This window comes from Halichoeres trimaculatus, unplaced genomic scaffold (genome assembly GCF_033239565.1).
Source record: "Halichoeres trimaculatus isolate MK-OKI-2021-1 unplaced genomic scaffold, fHalTri1.1 fHalTri1_scaffold_8, whole genome shotgun sequence".
NCBI classification, from domain to species: domain Eukaryota; kingdom Metazoa; phylum Chordata; class Actinopteri; order Labriformes; family Labridae; genus Halichoeres; species Halichoeres trimaculatus.
In genome coordinates, this window is record NW_027437186.1 from 31,923,498 (window position 1) to 31,941,413 (window position 17,916).

Genomic DNA, 17,916 nt, shown 5'->3' on the forward strand with positions numbered 1-17,916 from the left:
CAGGATGTTTTTTATTTTATTTTATTTTATTTTAATTTATTTATTTATTTATTTATTTATTTATTTATTTATTTATTTATTTATTTATTTTCTTTTTTTTTTTTTACATCAGGCTGTTCACCTATTATTTGGTTATTTTCTTTTCGGCTTGGTGTACATGTTTTCAGCTTTTCTGCAGCCAGCCTCAAGTGGATCACCGGTGAACTGCAGCTTTCAGCACTTTAGGCTTCATTTTTTAAAAACAATTTTCACCCTTGGTGGAAATTTGAGGGTCATACAGGTGCGGCCAGTTTCTATTTCTTTAATTGTTTTTCTGGCAATGTCTGTTAAGAAATTGACAGAAAACATAAGCGTGTTCGTTAAGATGCTGGGGCTAGGAAACACAACTGATGATTATGGAATGAGCTGCCACAATAGTAATAATATAATATTACAATTCTGCAATATTTACTTGCAAGACAGACATGTAGGCTAATATTTCCTGTTGATATTTGATTAACTGAAGGAGACAAAACCCTCTAAAAGAGTGGAGGTCAGGATTAGTGCTATTCTCACAATTGTGAGGAGTTATGAAATAAAGCTGAGTCCCACTGGAAAGGAACTCTGTTGTGCATTGTCTTATTTTAGTATATAAACTGTATTTTGGTATACAGACATAGCAGGTGTCTGATCTATTAAACCCTCCCCCCATTAATCCCTTCAGGTAGACCTGTCCATGTGACGTCATTAGTGGATCGGGAAATTGACCGATTTTACGACCAAAACAACCGACTGTACCGTAAATGAACACAGGAATGGAGGAATAAATGATACCAAAAGGGCTGACAAAAAGAAGTTCACAAGGCTGACGTTATATTTTGTAAAATACTTAGGGGCATATCAGTTTAGCTCAATCTTCAATTTAGCGTACTTACCTGTTAGCTAACTTAACGGATGTTGTAGTTGTCTGTGATGCACGTGCCAAACCCAGCTACCCCACGCGGACCTAAACTGTCCGAAAAGATGAAGTCAAGGAAAGTCAGCGACGACAAGAAGCAACAGAAGATGTGGGATACACACTCAGGTGAGCTCTCAGCATGTGACAACAGGTAACGACGGTTTTAATAGAAAGTACAACTCACGCCATGTTGCGAATTGACAGCATAGTTTGTTTCCAAACTTGCTTGCCTCTCTATTTTAAACTTTACGGTAATCTTTTTTATGAGAAGATAAAATTGAAAGTTCAAATAACCAAACACAGTTAAATGCCAAAAGGAACTAATTGTTGCTTTAAATGTTATCATCTTTTTTTTTTTCATTTTGACACGTCTGTTCGTGATAATAACGTTCCTCTCTTAACCTTACCTTAAATACTGTATGCAAGCGGCACAACCTTTTCAAGTGTCCAATACAGTTATCTTTGATACAGTCTTCCAAAAATCTCAAAACTTAGTTAGGTTTATTTTTAGTTCATCACCTTTTTGATCAGAGGCTCATTTTACCTACCTGTGGCTTAAACGTCATACAGATGTTTTACATTTTTTTCCAGAAGTGCCTAGTTTCAGAGCTTTACTTTGATGTTTTACGATGTTGAGGTACCTGAGGAATTTATTAGGGAAAACCTTTGTGTTGTCCATGCTAATGAAACCTTGTAAACGACATGCAACTGTGATAATGAAAGAAAGGTGGAGTGTGGTTTGGGGGTTTGTGGCCTTCTGTTGCTCACAGATTCAGTTTTTACTCCCTACATGTCAAAATACCTCCTGATTGTATTCTCTAGTTTGTTTACAGCTTCACCTGTGTGCTGACACAAATGAATGATTGTGATAATAAATATTTCACTTTAATAATACAGTAAAATTTGGCAGTACTTGTTCAAAATATGACTCTAGTTTGGACTGGCATGTCCTAAAACTGCAGTGTCAACAGATGCGCATTATGTACTTGTTTGCTCATAGACTGAATGACCATTTGTGCGTTTTAAGGGAGGAGAGAAGGCAAAAACAACAGGAAACCCACCCCCATATCTAATTTTTATGTTTTGGCTCTCTTCCATATTCCTCCTCGCCTGAACAACTCTCATGTCTCACCTTGGTCGTCTTGCATTAGGTGGTTTTGACAGTAAATGGTGGTGGAGTGGAAAGATAAACACACACAGGTATCTTGATTTGTTCCACCCTAAAATGGAATGTATGTTTTTTAGGGTGAGTGACTTGGTTTTACCTTCTTTGGGATCATGACATCCACTTTCTATCTTAAGCTATCCTGTATCACACAATCACTGCTCTACTCAGGTCAGACTCTCCACCCCTCGAGCAAACACACACATACACACACTTACATACTCTGCAGCCCTACCTTGCTCTAAGCACACTCCATCTCCTCTTACTGGCTGGCCCTCACTGGTAGGTAAATAAATCCTGTGGTTGGGGTGGAACACTGAGTGCCCTCATATGCCTCTGGAGCATTTGTGCCTGAAAGAAGCCTTGTGTTTGGCTCCTAAAGCCTCCTTCACTCAGCTGTGTGCTGGTGTACACAGATATGCTGATTCTGAGAACATCCATAACAGGAATTGGCTCAAAAAAACCTTGAACTTAACTGATCTTTTGCTGTCTGTGTTAGGAATTACAGCTGATTTTGTATTTTTGGTGCCACATATCAGAGAGAAGTCTGATGATTTGAAAAGCTGTGCTGTGATTTACAGAGCTCTGTCCTTTTGTGTCCTGCAGAGGGCAGTAGACCCCACGGGATCGTCTCCTGCCTGTGTGTTCTTGTGTGCAGAGGACATATCACTTTGTACAATATGTTTGTGTGTGGGCACAGGGGCGTGCAGAGATTCATATATGTATCTTCTATATGCATGCAGGCATATGTGCATTTGCATATGTGTGGGGTCTCTCTCAGGTGATCGCTCACATGTGCAGCGGTAATTGTTGTGCAGTTTTATCTTCCTCATTACAGGAAGTTTTTCCTGCAGCTCGAGACAAAGCAGAAAATGACTCCTGCTTATGCCTGTTCTTCTTCAGTCCATTGTTGGCCTCTCCCTGTATCCTTCACTGCGTCCCCAGAGCTCAATGGGACGGAAGTGTGAAAGATGTCCACATCAAAGAGGGTGCAGGCCAGGACTAATCCGCAAATAATGACAGGCATGGACTTAACACACATGTCCCCTTACTCACTAATCTAGAACGGCATAGAGCAGTCTCTCATGGGTAACATCGTACGACTAACACCTGCACTACAGCTAGAGACAAAATCAGGAAAAGAGGGCCCAAAGACGACTTAATTTCAGTTTTATTTTTTATTATGAGGAGGAGAGTGTAAAACTCTGCAAATGGCAGTTAAAAAGATAAATTCTCTCCATATAAGCTGACTCAAACCAAAGTAGTAAACACTCCCTTGTGGGGAAAGTCAAACACTTTTAAAGCTGCCTATAATAAGAAAATGCTACTGGCTGTAATAAAGGAACAAACAAACCCCTGAACTCCCAGGTGAACAGCCCTGGAGGGTAAATTCTCCCAAACTCACCTGTACCATTATTTCCTCTGCTCTTCCTGTGTGAGGAGCCTCTGTTGTTTGAATACAATGGGGTCAGGGAAATCACAGCACCTGTCAGACACACACTCCATCATTGTGACAGAGAGCAGAGTGACAACAAACAGTACCAAACAACTTGCCTCTTTTTTTCTGTTTACTGACTGCCTTTAGGTTCGTGTCATTAATGTAAACGGTGTGATGACCTGGATTTACAAAGAAAATACTGTTACAGTTCTTTTTTGTTTTTCATTTAGCCACTGTTTTTAAGAATGGAGCAAGATGCGGTTTGTGGGACATGTTGAGACAGCGAACATAGGAGGATATATAAAATCTCAAAGGTTACATGACCAACACTAGGGGTGGGAGAAAAAGATTGTTGTTTCTTAGTATTGGGATTTTTGGTTCAACAATCTAAAATCAGATTTTTTTGTCGAAAAAGTTTGTTTTTTCATATTTAAGTTCTTCATTTTAGTCGTTGTTTGTTTAGCCTGAACCTTCAAAATTAACCACACCTGGTGATTGGACGATCATTCTGCTTGTCACACTCATCACAGACCAGCGTGAGGATCTAGAAAAAGCTTTAGCATCTCAAAATATTTCACTCTAGATCATGAGAGTTTCTCAAGCCTCCTGAGAAAATTTCTCAAACTTTTGATGACCTGGGATCTTGGATTCTTACGATTCAGAGAAAGCTTCCCCTGATCTCAGTTGTTTTGGAAAAAAATTTCTTTCTTCAAATCACCTTTTTACTGGATACAACGCTATGAGATAAGTTATTTATCAATACAGTTCCGTAGTGCTGTTGTTTGAGACATGACAACAAGCAAAGTAGTAATTTTGTGAGGCGCAGGCTATGCGTAGGGCTAGCAGCCCAACAAATCCATAGGCTAATGTGACAACAAACTCAGTTTGTGCAGTAGTTTAGTAGCTGTCCGTATGTAACGCTGATAGAAAGCAAATAACACAATCTCAATCACATGTCCTAAATTTTGACAATGATGAAATAAAATTAGTGTTTTTTTTCTGCAAGTTTGCCTTGAATAACTGCTGTTACTGTTTTGTGGGAATGGAAATGTTTATTAACCTGCCTTTGGTTTCATTTATTCTTTCGAGCTTTATTCCTTCTCAGCTTGTGCTAACAACAGCTTAAAGTCGCAATGAGGTCTTGAGATTTTTTGAAAGGTTTTTTAAAAAAGTCTTTAAAAGGTATTGAATTTAACCTCAGGATTTCAGCATATACCCTGTGACACCATGTGATGATGTTTCCTCCACTTAGTTATACCAAGCTCTTCTATTTACTTCATAATCTGTCAGTGAATTTGGGAGAAGCAGCTAGGATTTGTCAGGCTTTCATGAAACAAAGGTTAAAGTGTGTAGCTTGTTGACTTCTTGATGCTCAATCTAGAGATCCAATGTCAGGGACTGAAACTCTGGACCTGATAAAATCCCACCACTGCAGTCTAAACTGAGATGATCCTGCTACATGCTATTTCATAAATCAAGTATTACAGACATACTTTACGTTGATTTGAAAACTGATTATGTATTACATTCAGTAATCAAAGCTGTGAAGGTTTTTTGTGCTTTTTTAACTGAACATGAATCACTTTGTCTTAAATCTGATCAGTACTGCAGCCAGTTACAAGGAAATATCATTAGCATGATGTCACTCTGCTCATCTGTTCACCTTCATCTGAGTGATGGGTGCACCCCAACCTAATAAAACCTGTGAACCCCCCATTGAAAACTCTTTAGATTTTCCTGATACCTTACACTCTGTAACCTGCTGTCAATCAGTCAACTCAACTTTCTCAAGTTGCATGAGCTATGATTAGCAATTTCAGCCGTTATGTATCCTCCCTGCATAATTCAGGCCCTCTGATCTTTTTGAAAGTCCCCTGGAGAGAACACGAGAGGGGAATCCCACCCTTCCCCAACAAAACCCACAGAGCTTGTCTTGTGGTGGGAGTGAAAAAATAATGTTGAATTTTTAATTATTCAAACATTGGACTGATTTATAATTGATGAGGAGGAGAGCATAGGAGCAGGTTTGCCCCTCCACCACCAAGGAAATGAAATGGTGCGGAAAGTGTTGGGTCATTAGGCCGTTAGGGATCGGGTGCTCTCCTGATCCAGAGACCAAGTATGACAAAGCAGCAGAGAGGAGATCCCATACACTGACCAGAGTGGGGCGAAAGGTTTCCCTTCCCACAGTTCAGTCCGCTGTTGTCTGGTTCTGTTATTCTGCTGAGTGACAGGGAAGGTTGTCATTGGAGAAGGCTGCTCTGGTTCATAGGGAGATGAGTTAAAGTGACAGTTTGTAGATATTACTTTTGGTTTGAAAAGGTTACAGGTGTAAGATGATGAACATTTTTCTTTGGTAGCATTCAGAGGCATCTTCAAGCAGCTTCAAGAATTTGGTTTTAAAACGTTAGAATACATCATATCAGTGCTGCTGACTCATAAAGAAGCTACAAAAATCAGAGTAAAACTATAAAATCAAGGGATTCTCCGATCCAACTTTTGTGGTTCCATTACTGATACTGGTACCAATACCGATACCTGGGCTTTAGTATCAACCAATACTGATACCGATACCAGTCTGATACCAGTTTTAAATGATCATAATCTGCATGCCTTCCGGTGAGGTAAGATTTGGGATGGGTACCGATTTAGGTACTCTTTTAGGTACCGACGGAGTTATGACAAAAGTACCGGGTATCGATTCATGTAGATTCAAAAGGTACCATGTGATAGGTACCAGGTACCTAAACGCATTCTTGTGACTGTGAGGGAGTGGAAGAGTAGGTGATTTTCCATGCTGGACATGAACACAGCATTTCAAGGTTATATATTGAAGAATAAATTTGTTAAGTTGAAAAAAAAAAATATATATATTATTATTAAAAAAATTGACATTTTTTACCACATAGACACAAAAAAGTACTGAAAATTGGTACCGTTGAGTACCTGTACCGATTGCCAGGTACCGGGCATCGGTACCATATGGTTTCAAATGTGAAACGTACCGAACACTAGGTAAGACTGTCAATGTTTTGGGTAAAAGGCAAAAAATGAGTATTTAGAATTACTGAAGTTATTATTTATTAAAACTATGAAATGCAGCCAAAAAAAGCTTCAAAATGTACACGTTCTTTTCAAATGTAAACTTTTATACCCTGTTGACTGGTAATGCAGCAGAAAACAAAGCAAGTCCATCAGAGCAAGATTTCAAATCAAGTCTCAAAGAGCGCTGGTAGAAAAAAAAAAAGGCATAGAGCTGTTAGCCTAGATCAGCAACATGGGTCTCTTTCCACTGATACCGATTCAGCTTTGAGGGGCACAGATACACCGATAAACGATACCACCAATCAGCATCGGTGCATCCCTAATAAAATCATTATGATTACAAAAAAAGGTTATTTTACTGGTTTGACCATTTTTAAAACTGTGTAGGAAAATCAGGTTTGAATTGACACATTTTAAATGCTTACTATTAAATACAAAAACTGAAAGTTGCAGGTTTCCAGGAGCTATAATAAATATTGTGTGAGCGACAGTCTGCAAATAAAATCAGACCAAAGAGCAACCAAAGTATAAGCCGAAGTTGTTTCTGTCCTCAGGGACAGGGGGTTATGGGTAAGCACTTAAGAAATGGTCATGTTTTCCTCCGAGTAATTCTTAATCGCTATGTTTTCATCTCTAGGCAAGACAGTAATGACCGACCTGAGTGACTGACCATGGGAATGGGCACAAGCTTAAATCCCCTACAACCCGGGCCCTCTGTGTGCTTTAGTCCGATTCCCAAACTCCACACACACACTCACAGATGTGCACACACACACTCAGGGTTACAGAGTTGAGTCTGCTTTATGGTGTAGCCACCCTTTGATTCACCGCTCAATGAAACTTGTGACTGTTTTAATTAAGGGGAAAATACACTGACAGTGTAGCACACGGAAATCCGCCGCCGTGCACATAAAGGGCGCTAATGCTTTTCTTCCTGTCGACGCAAGGCTGGCCCCCTTTTGTCAGACTGACCATTCACTTCTCATTCATTTTCTTTTCCTCGCTTTCTTCCCTTCTTAAGTTTGGCATCGCATGAGGTCTGTGGCTAATGACAGGAAAAACATATTCAGGGTGCAGCCAGGTGAGAGGGCTCCATGTGGCTGGTTTGGACTGACGTTTGGTAAAAACACACACATTTTTTACATGGTTTTCTGTTCTGTTTGTGACACAACTGCTGCAGGGGATACTTTGGGGCTACCAAAACAAAAAAATGGGGAGTACTTTTGCCCTCTTTTGTTGTTTTGGTGTGCCTCAGGGCAGGAGTAGTTCATCTCTGTCGCCACACAGGACACACACAGAATCTAGTCGCTTGTTTGTCTTTATTTTGTAAAGAGAATTTCTAGCTTGAGAAGTTACATTTTTGTGGCTCCTTTTTCTGTTCATCTTAAACTTCTTTGGAGTTGGTAGTTAAATAACAGACTTGTGAGCACTCCCTGACCGTCAACCAGCATCTATCCACTGACAGCTGTCTGTGGGTTCCCATGTTAGTCACAGAGGTACAGTTCTCTGTCGTGTTTCTATTTTGACAGATGTTTCTCAGAGGTTTGTGTATGCCGGTGTGACAAGTCTTCTCTTCCTCTGGGGATCAATGTCTGTCCTGTTCTCTCCCTGATCTGATGTTTATCTGCTGGTGATCAATCACGCCGGTGACAGCATGAGGGTTAGTGTTACCTTCCCCACCGCCTCTGAGTGGGCGTCTATAGATTAAATACAGAGGACAGGTGATAACCAACAACAATACTTCAATTGATTAAATTGATGCTGATATGATAACTAGTATTACATGGAGGTTTTAAAATGTAGGTTACTTATTACCTTTGATGGGTTTTTGAGTTCATTTCTTTGATTTCTTAGTGGTTTATGAATAAATCTTCTATATAATAACAGGTTTTAAGTAGGGATGCACAATATATCCGTATCAATATCGGTAGCAGCCAATGTTGGTAATTTGTTTAACATATCTGCATCGGCCAACATAAAAGTGGGCCTACATTTACTCATTAGCTGTCTGCCATTTTCAGAGCATCTTGAATAATCTTTCAAGACCTAAATAATGTTGTTTTCAATGACTATGTAAACACCAAAAACTACCCAAGAAGAGTGGACCCTCTTCTTTTATGTCTCTTTTATGTTTCTCTTCCTGTTTTTGATAAAAAAAAACAGACAAAATGTACCTTTTTGATCAAGTTCATCTCTTGCGCTCCATTCTTTGAGTTTAACTTTTTCACGGTGAACTTGAGTTTAAAACATGCTGTTAATGATAATCACCTGGTTGCGGGGAACACTGTCAAGTTTGATAAGTTAACTTAGTCAGGATATTATTTTGATTTGTGATCCTAATTGTGATCCTTATTTGTGATCCAAAAGTTACTGGAAAGTAACACTGTTACTTTTGATTTATGGCGGCCCTGTCACCTCCTTACTTGTAAGAAAACAAGTTTGAAAATAAAGATATTTAAAAATTCAGTTTGCATGATATTCAGTATGTTCCAAAGTTGATAATCTCAGTTTTTTTTTTTTAACTAATCTTGATATTGGTAAATATTTGCTATCAGCCATAACAGCAATATTAATATCGGATATCGGTATTGGCCAAAATTTTCATATCTGTGCATTCCTAGTTTTAGGCTATTTACATTAAGAAGTGCTCATTTCTTTACATGGCTGCAGAAGTAGAGGAAAAGTCAGGTTTTTGTTCCAACAGAAAATGAGATCCTGCCTCAACTGTTCACTTGAAAAACAGAAAAGCTGTTTTATACTTTCTCGTATCCCCGGCCCAAAACAAAGCCCTTACGGTGAAAATAGCCTCTCGACTCAAATGATTAATGATGACTTCTCATCTCCCACCAAATGGGCCCAAGTCAGGATTTTCATCCCTAATGCAGGTGTCAGTAATCCCCCTTCGCCTCTTCAAGTGATGTTTTAGCCCGAGGAAATGCTTGACCAAAATCCTTCCTTACTGCGTAGAAACAGTGTAATCTCTCAGTCCTTGACACAGCAAATAAACACAGCACAGAAAGAGAAGCCGGCAACTTTATCCCTCACTTCCTTCCACATTGTCTCGTTGACAAGTTCCAAGGGGAACCTCAGCAAGGAGAGAATAGGGGAGACATATTTCTTTGGTAACAAGCCCAAAGGGGCTGTGGCGGGAGACTGAAGGTTAAGTGCACATACTACTCCTCACAAAAGGGAACTTAACACCTTCAGGTATATTAAATGCTTTTACTTCCTTTTGGTTTTCAATTTGGTTATCACAGGAAAACTGCTGAGTATCAAGTTGCGCAAAATAGGAAACATGGAAACATGAAAAAGTACAAATGAGTTATTTTAAATCTAAAAATGTGACTTGACACATATTTTTGATGAAGTACTTATTTGTCAAATTAAGATAAACCATCTTATCCAGGAAGGTAAGCCAACCTTAATAGTAACTTAATATAAGATTTTTTTGAGTCCATGACATCACTCACATTTCTGTAGCCACAGCACATAATTGGAGGTTAATGTCTTTTAACCTCTCTCATAAATTATTCCTTAAGATACCCGAACTCCTCCAGTTGCCCACCCCTCATCTTAATTGGAAAGGACACATTTTTCCCAGGAGATAACCGCGCTGAGGCTTCAAACTTTTAGCTAAAGACCTTTTCTTTGGGACTGTGTGTTGTACAGTTAGACATCTGAGGTCATCCAAAATGAGGCTGAATACCAAAGCATTATAATACCCACTGGAAGTAACTGGACATTACCTGCATGTATCATCTCATGTCTAGTATTTAACAATATTAATATGTGTCAGAATTCAAAGAATGGCTTAAAAAAATAGCAAAGTTCTAATAATTGATGATTTTAATAAAACAGGGCAAAAATCTTTTCTTGATCATTCCAGGGTTTCACTTTCTTTTACTCTTAAAACTGAAGATAAACCTGTGATCTATGACTGACCTGTTTTTTTTTGTTTGTTTTTTTCCAAAGAACAGCTTCAGTTCAGATCTCAAAATCAGCTCCTCCAGCCTCAGCTTTCTCCCAGAACGACAACTTGATTTTACCAGCAGGACAGTAGGGTCATTTAAGTCTCGCACATTTCACCTCTGAAATTTTTTTTCTTTCTTTCTTGTTTTGGAAAAAACTCCTTCAACTCTACAAAACTGCAACCAGACAAATATTGAAACCCTGAGCCACCACCTCTGTGCCACTTCAGAGACCATCCTTCCAAAGATTCATGAACATTATCATGAAAATTAGATCAATAATATTGATTTTTTTTACCACTTGACATCCCCAAAATAACTTTCGTTATCATATAAAGAGCAGTTAACTTTCAAACATTTTATCCATCTCCTACCTCTACACGTAGATATGACTGCAACATATCATTTTCCACTTTTCAAATGATTCCTAGAAACTCTTCTTTAATAAAAATTCTTCCCATTTATTTATGGTGCCATACTGGAGCCAGTTATGCCAACTCTTTTTTTTTTTTAAATCACATCCCACAATCTGAATCAATCAATTTTCCAACACAAATTACCTGAAAATTACAAGTAAGGCTGTTATGGAAATAGTCCCTCAGTTTTGTTGCTGTTGCTGTTTTGTTACTGTTTTGATTTAGTTTTTAAAATGCAATTCAAATAGAAAAGGCAGGAAATGATATTTCTTGGGATTTAAGTTTATAAATTCATACTGTACATCATCTGACTTGTTGCACAGATAGAGTACATTTTACCCCATGCCTTTGTCGCCTTTTGTTGGCATAAACACAAATTGAACTGTGAAAAGAGGTGCGTAAGCTGCCTGAGGAGATTTCTCCTTGCTCTTTTTCTGTATGACCCGTAAACAAGATTGTTTACCTCTGCTGCTCAACAAACAGATTTAAAGCAGAGCAGACAAAGCATAAAGCAGGTTTGATAGAGACACAACAGATCCTGAGGCCCAGGATCAGCAGCACTAATGGGATTAGATCTGCCACGCACACACACCAAACACCAAGCTGTGAGCTGACAGAAGAGCTCAGGACTCAAACAACAACTTTCACCTCAAATCAAGTTTAACCATTCCTCTCCCTGAATGAAAACTGATTTTGATTGTGAATAATCATTAAACAGACAGCATTTATAACATAAAGTCCTGCTTAGCTGAGGGGGGACTTGGAATCTGCTCTCTTTTTCTGCCCCTAAGGGGCAGCAGAGACCTGCTTTACAGAGGCAGGTCAGTGACTGTCAAGTGGGACCCACAACCAAGAAAACGCCAGAGAGGAACAAAAGACCAAAGTTCACACCAGCTAAAAATCAAAGCATAGCTCTTGTGGGAAGATAGTTTATCTTGATATGTAATGTTAATAATATTTCATGTGGGTATCTGATAGTTGCTGCTGCTGCAAAATTAAATTTTACAGAAGGAAGATAATTTCCAAGGGAAAAACCTAATCCTCTTTCTGTCACATACTCACACTCTTCAGTCGACGAGCTCGTTTTCCATCTTTCAGCAAACAGGTTGATACGGTGAGACAGAGCTGCTGGGTGGGCTCCTCCGTGGGAGTGGAGGACCTCTGGTTCAAGGCTATCAAATGAAGTGCTCTTTGATAAAAAAAGAAAAAAATGAAATGAGGTAAAAGTTTAGCGATAAGTGAAAACCTCGGCCGCCGCAAAGCTCGGGGTCGGGCTGTGGGATGCGACAAAGATTAATAAAGAGAGCAGGTCTGAGGAGGGAGAGGGTGACGGTGAGGTTAGCTGGAGGGCCAGACCGCGAGAGATGAAAGTGGGAACTCTCTCCCACAGCTGTCAGCAGTTTTTAATGCAAACTTTGCTATTGATTGGCAGAGCCGGCAGGTTCCAGCACCAAACTTTTCTAGTTTGGCCGCTTGTAGTTTCTCCAGTGTTGGATGGATTGTTTGGTTTAAGGAGACCAGTATCAGGTTTGTCATCTTGATAATGAATTTTAACAAAATATGGAGTCCTGTCTTTACTAACAGCTCCTTTAAATCATCATGCTTTAATTTTTTAGATTATTTTCCTGAAAATAACACGCTGTTGCATTCATGTAGCTGTGAATATGAGCTAACCGGAGCAGCCCTGTTTGCTTATCCTCAAACCATTTAAAGTGTCTAAAACCAGCCCCTTTATTAACATTAGATACGTACAAGTGAGGTTCCATGTTGAATACAGTAATCTTTAGCCTTTACACAGCACTGTAATTGAATCAAGCCCTGATCTTTCATCCCTGTAGTTATTTTAAGACATGAATGACACAACAAAAATTGAAATGCACCCCCTCCCTCTTTCCCATTTCAACAAAAGGTCAGAAATTCAATCACCACCGCTGCTATTGCTATAATAATATATGTATGGGAAACAGCCACAGTTACTGACCGCCAAATTCTTGGGCTGCCTGTGGTCATTTTGTCTTGCCTAAGAACAGAGGCGTCTCTCACTGGAGTTATCCATTAATCCCAGGAGGCTGTACGGTGTTTAACACCGGCTGATTCTTTGACTCTTAACTCTGTTCGTTATGGCTTTTTGTTCTTTTAAATCCCTTTGGTTGGTTGGTAGTGCATTTGTGTTTTACTACGAGTTGAATTTATGAATCAGTGAATTCTGTTTGTAGCAGTAATCGTCAGAATCAGAGTTTCAACAGTGTTTTCATAGAAAATAGACTGTATTTGTAAGTAGTACGTCGAACATTTATTTTAGGGAGCAGCATCAATGGAAATTCTAATTGTAGCTTCATTTTGAATACTTTGGTACATCACATACTCAACACCTGATAACAAAAAGCACACACAGAAGAACAAAGATTTGACATTTTCATCGCCTCCCTCAGCATCGAAACTTGTGTGCCTAACCCAACCAGCAACATGGTTTCACATTTAAGAATCCAGCATAACCGAGAGCCAGTTGCTAATAAAAGTGTCTCTAAGAAGTGCGAGATAAGAGGAAAGGAGTGGGAGTAATGTTAACAGCGTGATAGAGTACACAGGAGTGGGAGAGGAAATGTGGACTGGGAGAACAAAGTGAGTGAGGTAAACGCAGGAAGTGGAGTTGAGCTGAAATACGCAGCCTCATTAATGCACTGTCACAGCTTTCATTAGCCTCCAAGAACATGCTGCACCAATGCAAATCAGACAGACAGAGATATAAAGAAATTACAAACATTTTTTTTAAAGACAAAGCAGATTAGACAAAGAGATGGAAGTAAATCTGATGTGTTTTGCAGTATGAGTAGCAGTAGATTATTAGAAATGAAGTTACACCTTACATTACAGACTGAATGCTTCCTCAACAACCCATTATGAGCTGTGTTTTTCACTATTAGGCCAAAGTAATACAAAAAAAAAAGGACTTTTCAGTTTGTATGTTTGTGCTCTACTCTATATTTTGCAGAGTAACACTTTCTCCTAGTTTTAAAATAAACAGCTCAGATGTTTGTGACCCAAAAAGGTAAAAATAAAAGCATTCTGAGATTTTTTTTAATTTCCTGGTTTAATATTTTAAATTTATATCATCCTGTTTGATATTAAAACAAACAGCGTTACGATTTCACAGTATTCCTGCAGGAAAGAGGAGACAAATGTTCCCTATTGTGATGTTTTTTCGCCCCCTGTGCTGGCTGTTTCTTGCAGCAGGCATTTTTAAACCCTTGCATCTATTACCTTTCACCGGGTAAATACCTAATGCTGGAAACATTTGTCAATGTATGCAGCTGGCTGAACAGAATAGATTATTAGGAAGTGAGGGGAAAAACACACTGCTTCTCCAAACAGCACAAAGCATGCCATGCAAAGTGTGTCTGTCTGCCTTTGACATAAAGAAGCAGAAATAAGAAAACTGACCATTTGGAGAAGTAATATGTATTAATGCTAATTAAGAAGAATATAAAACCAAGAATTATTTCTCTAAATTTACACTAGTCAAGTAAAAACAGACGATAAAAAGGGAAAAATTGTACATTTTAAAAAGTGTTTTATGATCTTGCATTTTGTATTGTTTAAAGATTTATTGCTGAAGCACTGCAGCACAAGTGTGTGCACACTTATTGTGAATGATTGAAAAAGTGTCCAAAAATTTTTTAATTAATACTGAAAAGCAAATGATCCAATCAATTGGAAAGGAAACTTTTTGTTCTAAAGTGTCTAAAGACCACGTTCATCGGATAACTGAAAACAAAATGCATTTTTGAACAGTCGCTTTCGTTAATACTTTTTCAGATATGTGCTGAGAAAGCTTTAGAATAATGGTGATCAAAGTTTTAGTACAAATCAACAAGTTCAACTGCAAAATATCAGTTAAATACTAATTACAGCTTCTACCTAAATTAAAAATAACTAATGCTTGCAGCAGTAAAACAGCAGGAGTTAGCAGAAAAACATGTTGTTTTGTGTTGCATGCTGTTTGAGGCAGACAACAGCAGCAGAGATTTTCCTTGTTGGGTAAAACATTTCAAGGCATCTCCACATATCCCAAACACCAGCTCCTAGCTATAACCCTCCATAACAGCTGTACACAGCTCCAATGTGTTCTGCAGTGGTAAAGAAAATGTAAAAACATCAATAGTATACTGGCCTCCTGTTGGCTCCTGTGGCCAGCGTTGTGCAAACAGCAGAAAGTTGCGGCGTGTGAAGGGTAATGGGACATCCAATGCCAGGGGACAGCAGGCGGCAGAGTCACACACCGCTGCCGAGAGAAAGATGAAGTAATCTCAGGAAACAAGTAGACACACTCCACTTCGAATTTCGCCCCAAACAAGATTAAAGTGACATTATTCTATGAGAGTGTGGCAAGAGTATTAATCTTACACATAGAGGCAGAGGCTAGACAAACACACGCGGGCTGCTGAAGTATTGGAGCACATTCTTTATTTTGTCAGGATGTGAGGAGGTTCAGAAGTGGCCGAGAAAGCAATATTATCTTATTCTGCCCCTTTCATCCTCTTGTTTTCATTTTTGACTGCTTTGCAACATCTCTGATGTTTAAATAATAAACCAGTTATGTGCTTCTACTAGTGTTGTATGGAGTTTATTCAGGGTTCTAATAACAGAGGACAGTTTGTAGCTCCAGACAATTTTTCAACTATACTGATATAAAATACATGGTACATTTCACAGCACATATATATATATATATATATATATATATATATATATATATATATATATATATATATACACTGAGCAGCTTCAGGCCATGGCTATATGAGCTGCTAATATAAGTGTTTAAAATGGCTGTCACTTGAACTCTGTTGGTGCTGAAAATTGTTTCATTTTTGCATTTTGTTGAGAACAACACAGGAAAAAGTCACACAAGGGATCAAAAAGTAAGGAAACAGACGTGATGCTAACATTTCAGGGTACATATAACGTTGTTTTATTATTACCTAACAATTCTCTGGCATGTTTTGGTCTTCATTACACTGTAAGATAACAGGATTTTACAGTGTTTAACAGTCTGAAATGACAGATCTAGTCACCTAATTGTCTCATTGAGGGCTTACTGATATAAAGTACAAGAGCTAACCGGGGCACATTACTCTACTGAATGCAGATGGAAGGAGAAGTGCAACATTACACTATAATACTGTAATTTTACTGTAATTAACTGTGGAATATGTATAAAAAATATTGCAAAATTACTTTTAAAGTAATGGAAATAGTCCCCAGTAATTTACTTTAAACTTACAGCCAAAAATGCAACTGTAAAGTCATCATAAGACACCTAGCAATTCCTCAATCTGCATAATTTAATACAACCTTTAATTTACAGCTTATTTATATTGAGTAAGTTTACTTTTGTCTAAAAATACTATCTTAAAAGTGCTTAGTGTGGACATTATAATGTAAAAGTGCAACAGTATACTAAAGAAAGCTTATTGATTTGAACTCTTAATGGTGTTTGACTAATTTAGAGCCTGTTAATTCCACTGTGTGTGCATTTGAATAAAGTACCACTTACTGGTACTATATTGAACCTGAAATTTGAAATGCCAAACAAATATAAATTTGCATTATGAGTTTCGAATACTGCTCAGAAACCTCAAAACACAAATGATTTACTGATTCTTTTTCAGTATTCCTGCAGATAGATGTTAAGAGCAGACTTATTCAATGTCTGATGTTGCTTTTGTTGAAAGTTTTTCACTTGCGTTACAGTGTTTTGAATATACATTTTTTTAAAAAAGCACATAGATAAATAGTATCTTTAAGTACAACTACGTTTATTCCCGAGAACCAAAGAATCCCCACCCATGACATTTAGGAATTCATCACTTCCAAATCTCCTAAGTGAGCGTTACATTGAGGTTTTGTTTAGAACCTGTTGCATAAATAAGCCAGTCTCTAAAAACCCCGCTGAGAAAGACAGAGCTTTAATGAGTGGGGTTTAAGCCCCTCCACCCATCTACTCCACCACCCTCAGCTTGGTCTCCTAATGAGCCATCATCATGCAAAACTGCCAGCTTGATACACATTAATTGGATTTTCACTTTTTCACCAATTAATTGACCAGCATTGTCATGTTGGCCAGCCTCCGAGGGGCTTCTGAGAGAATGGGGCAGCTTCCCCTTTTTCCTCTCTCTGACTCTAATAGCCACTGACTGCAGAGAGGAAGCATTTTTCTTTTCTTCTTTACTACAGAGATCAGCTATCTCATTATAGGCTTATGACATTTGTTGGAGCCAATCCCTTTTGTGGAGAGAAAACAGTTTGTGTGCTGCTCAGTTGAAGCCTTTACAGTTTGTTAACCTGCCTCTGCCAGTGCCAGGGCCCCCGGGGGGAAAAGCCTGATGTGCAGTGAGTGACTCAGATTCCTCGCACCCTAGAGGACAGACCACAGGCTGAGGGAGAGCAATCCCACGCAGGCTTGTTCAGCAAGCACCAAAACAAGGAGTGAATGCAGCCATGGCATTTCACAACGGTTATTTGATATGTTGACACATCAGTGGTGTTTCAGATTCTGCCAGGGGGGAAGATTGTTCACATGGATCCTGTTAGCTCAGATGCACTTGGGGAAGTAAAAAACTCAAAGGCGCCCTTATGGAGTTAAAAAAACATAAACAAAAGAGAAACATGACCTTTAGTTAATCATCAACCCAAAACTTATATTTTGGGTGTAGGTTCTAGTACCTTGTCGAGTTTGTGTCATGAGTCAGGTTGTTTAAATATTAACAAAGTCTTATTGCTGCTTACATCAGGCTCCATGGTGAGAGGCAAAACAGAAAAAAAAGTGTGTGGTGATAAGAAATAATGCTGAAGAATACATGCCAGTGAAAGTATATCAGGGTTGTTTATCACACCCTCTTGCAGGATTACTATTATTTTACTTTGAGCCCATTTCCACTGGAATC

At 38.7% G+C, this 17,916-nt stretch overlaps 1 long non-coding RNA gene across 1 annotated transcript in view; it reads left to right on the top strand.

Annotated features, from left to right (window-relative positions):
- Positions 1-831: 831 nt before the first annotated feature.
- LOC141794669 (uncharacterized) overlaps positions 832-17,916 on the top strand; it is a 41,703-nt gene continuing 24,618 nt past the window's right edge. Inside the window, exon 1 of the long non-coding RNA XR_012598545.1 lies at positions 832-1,063. This is a non-coding gene — a long non-coding RNA (uncharacterized LOC141794669). The remainder of the gene's footprint in view (positions 1,064-17,916) is intronic.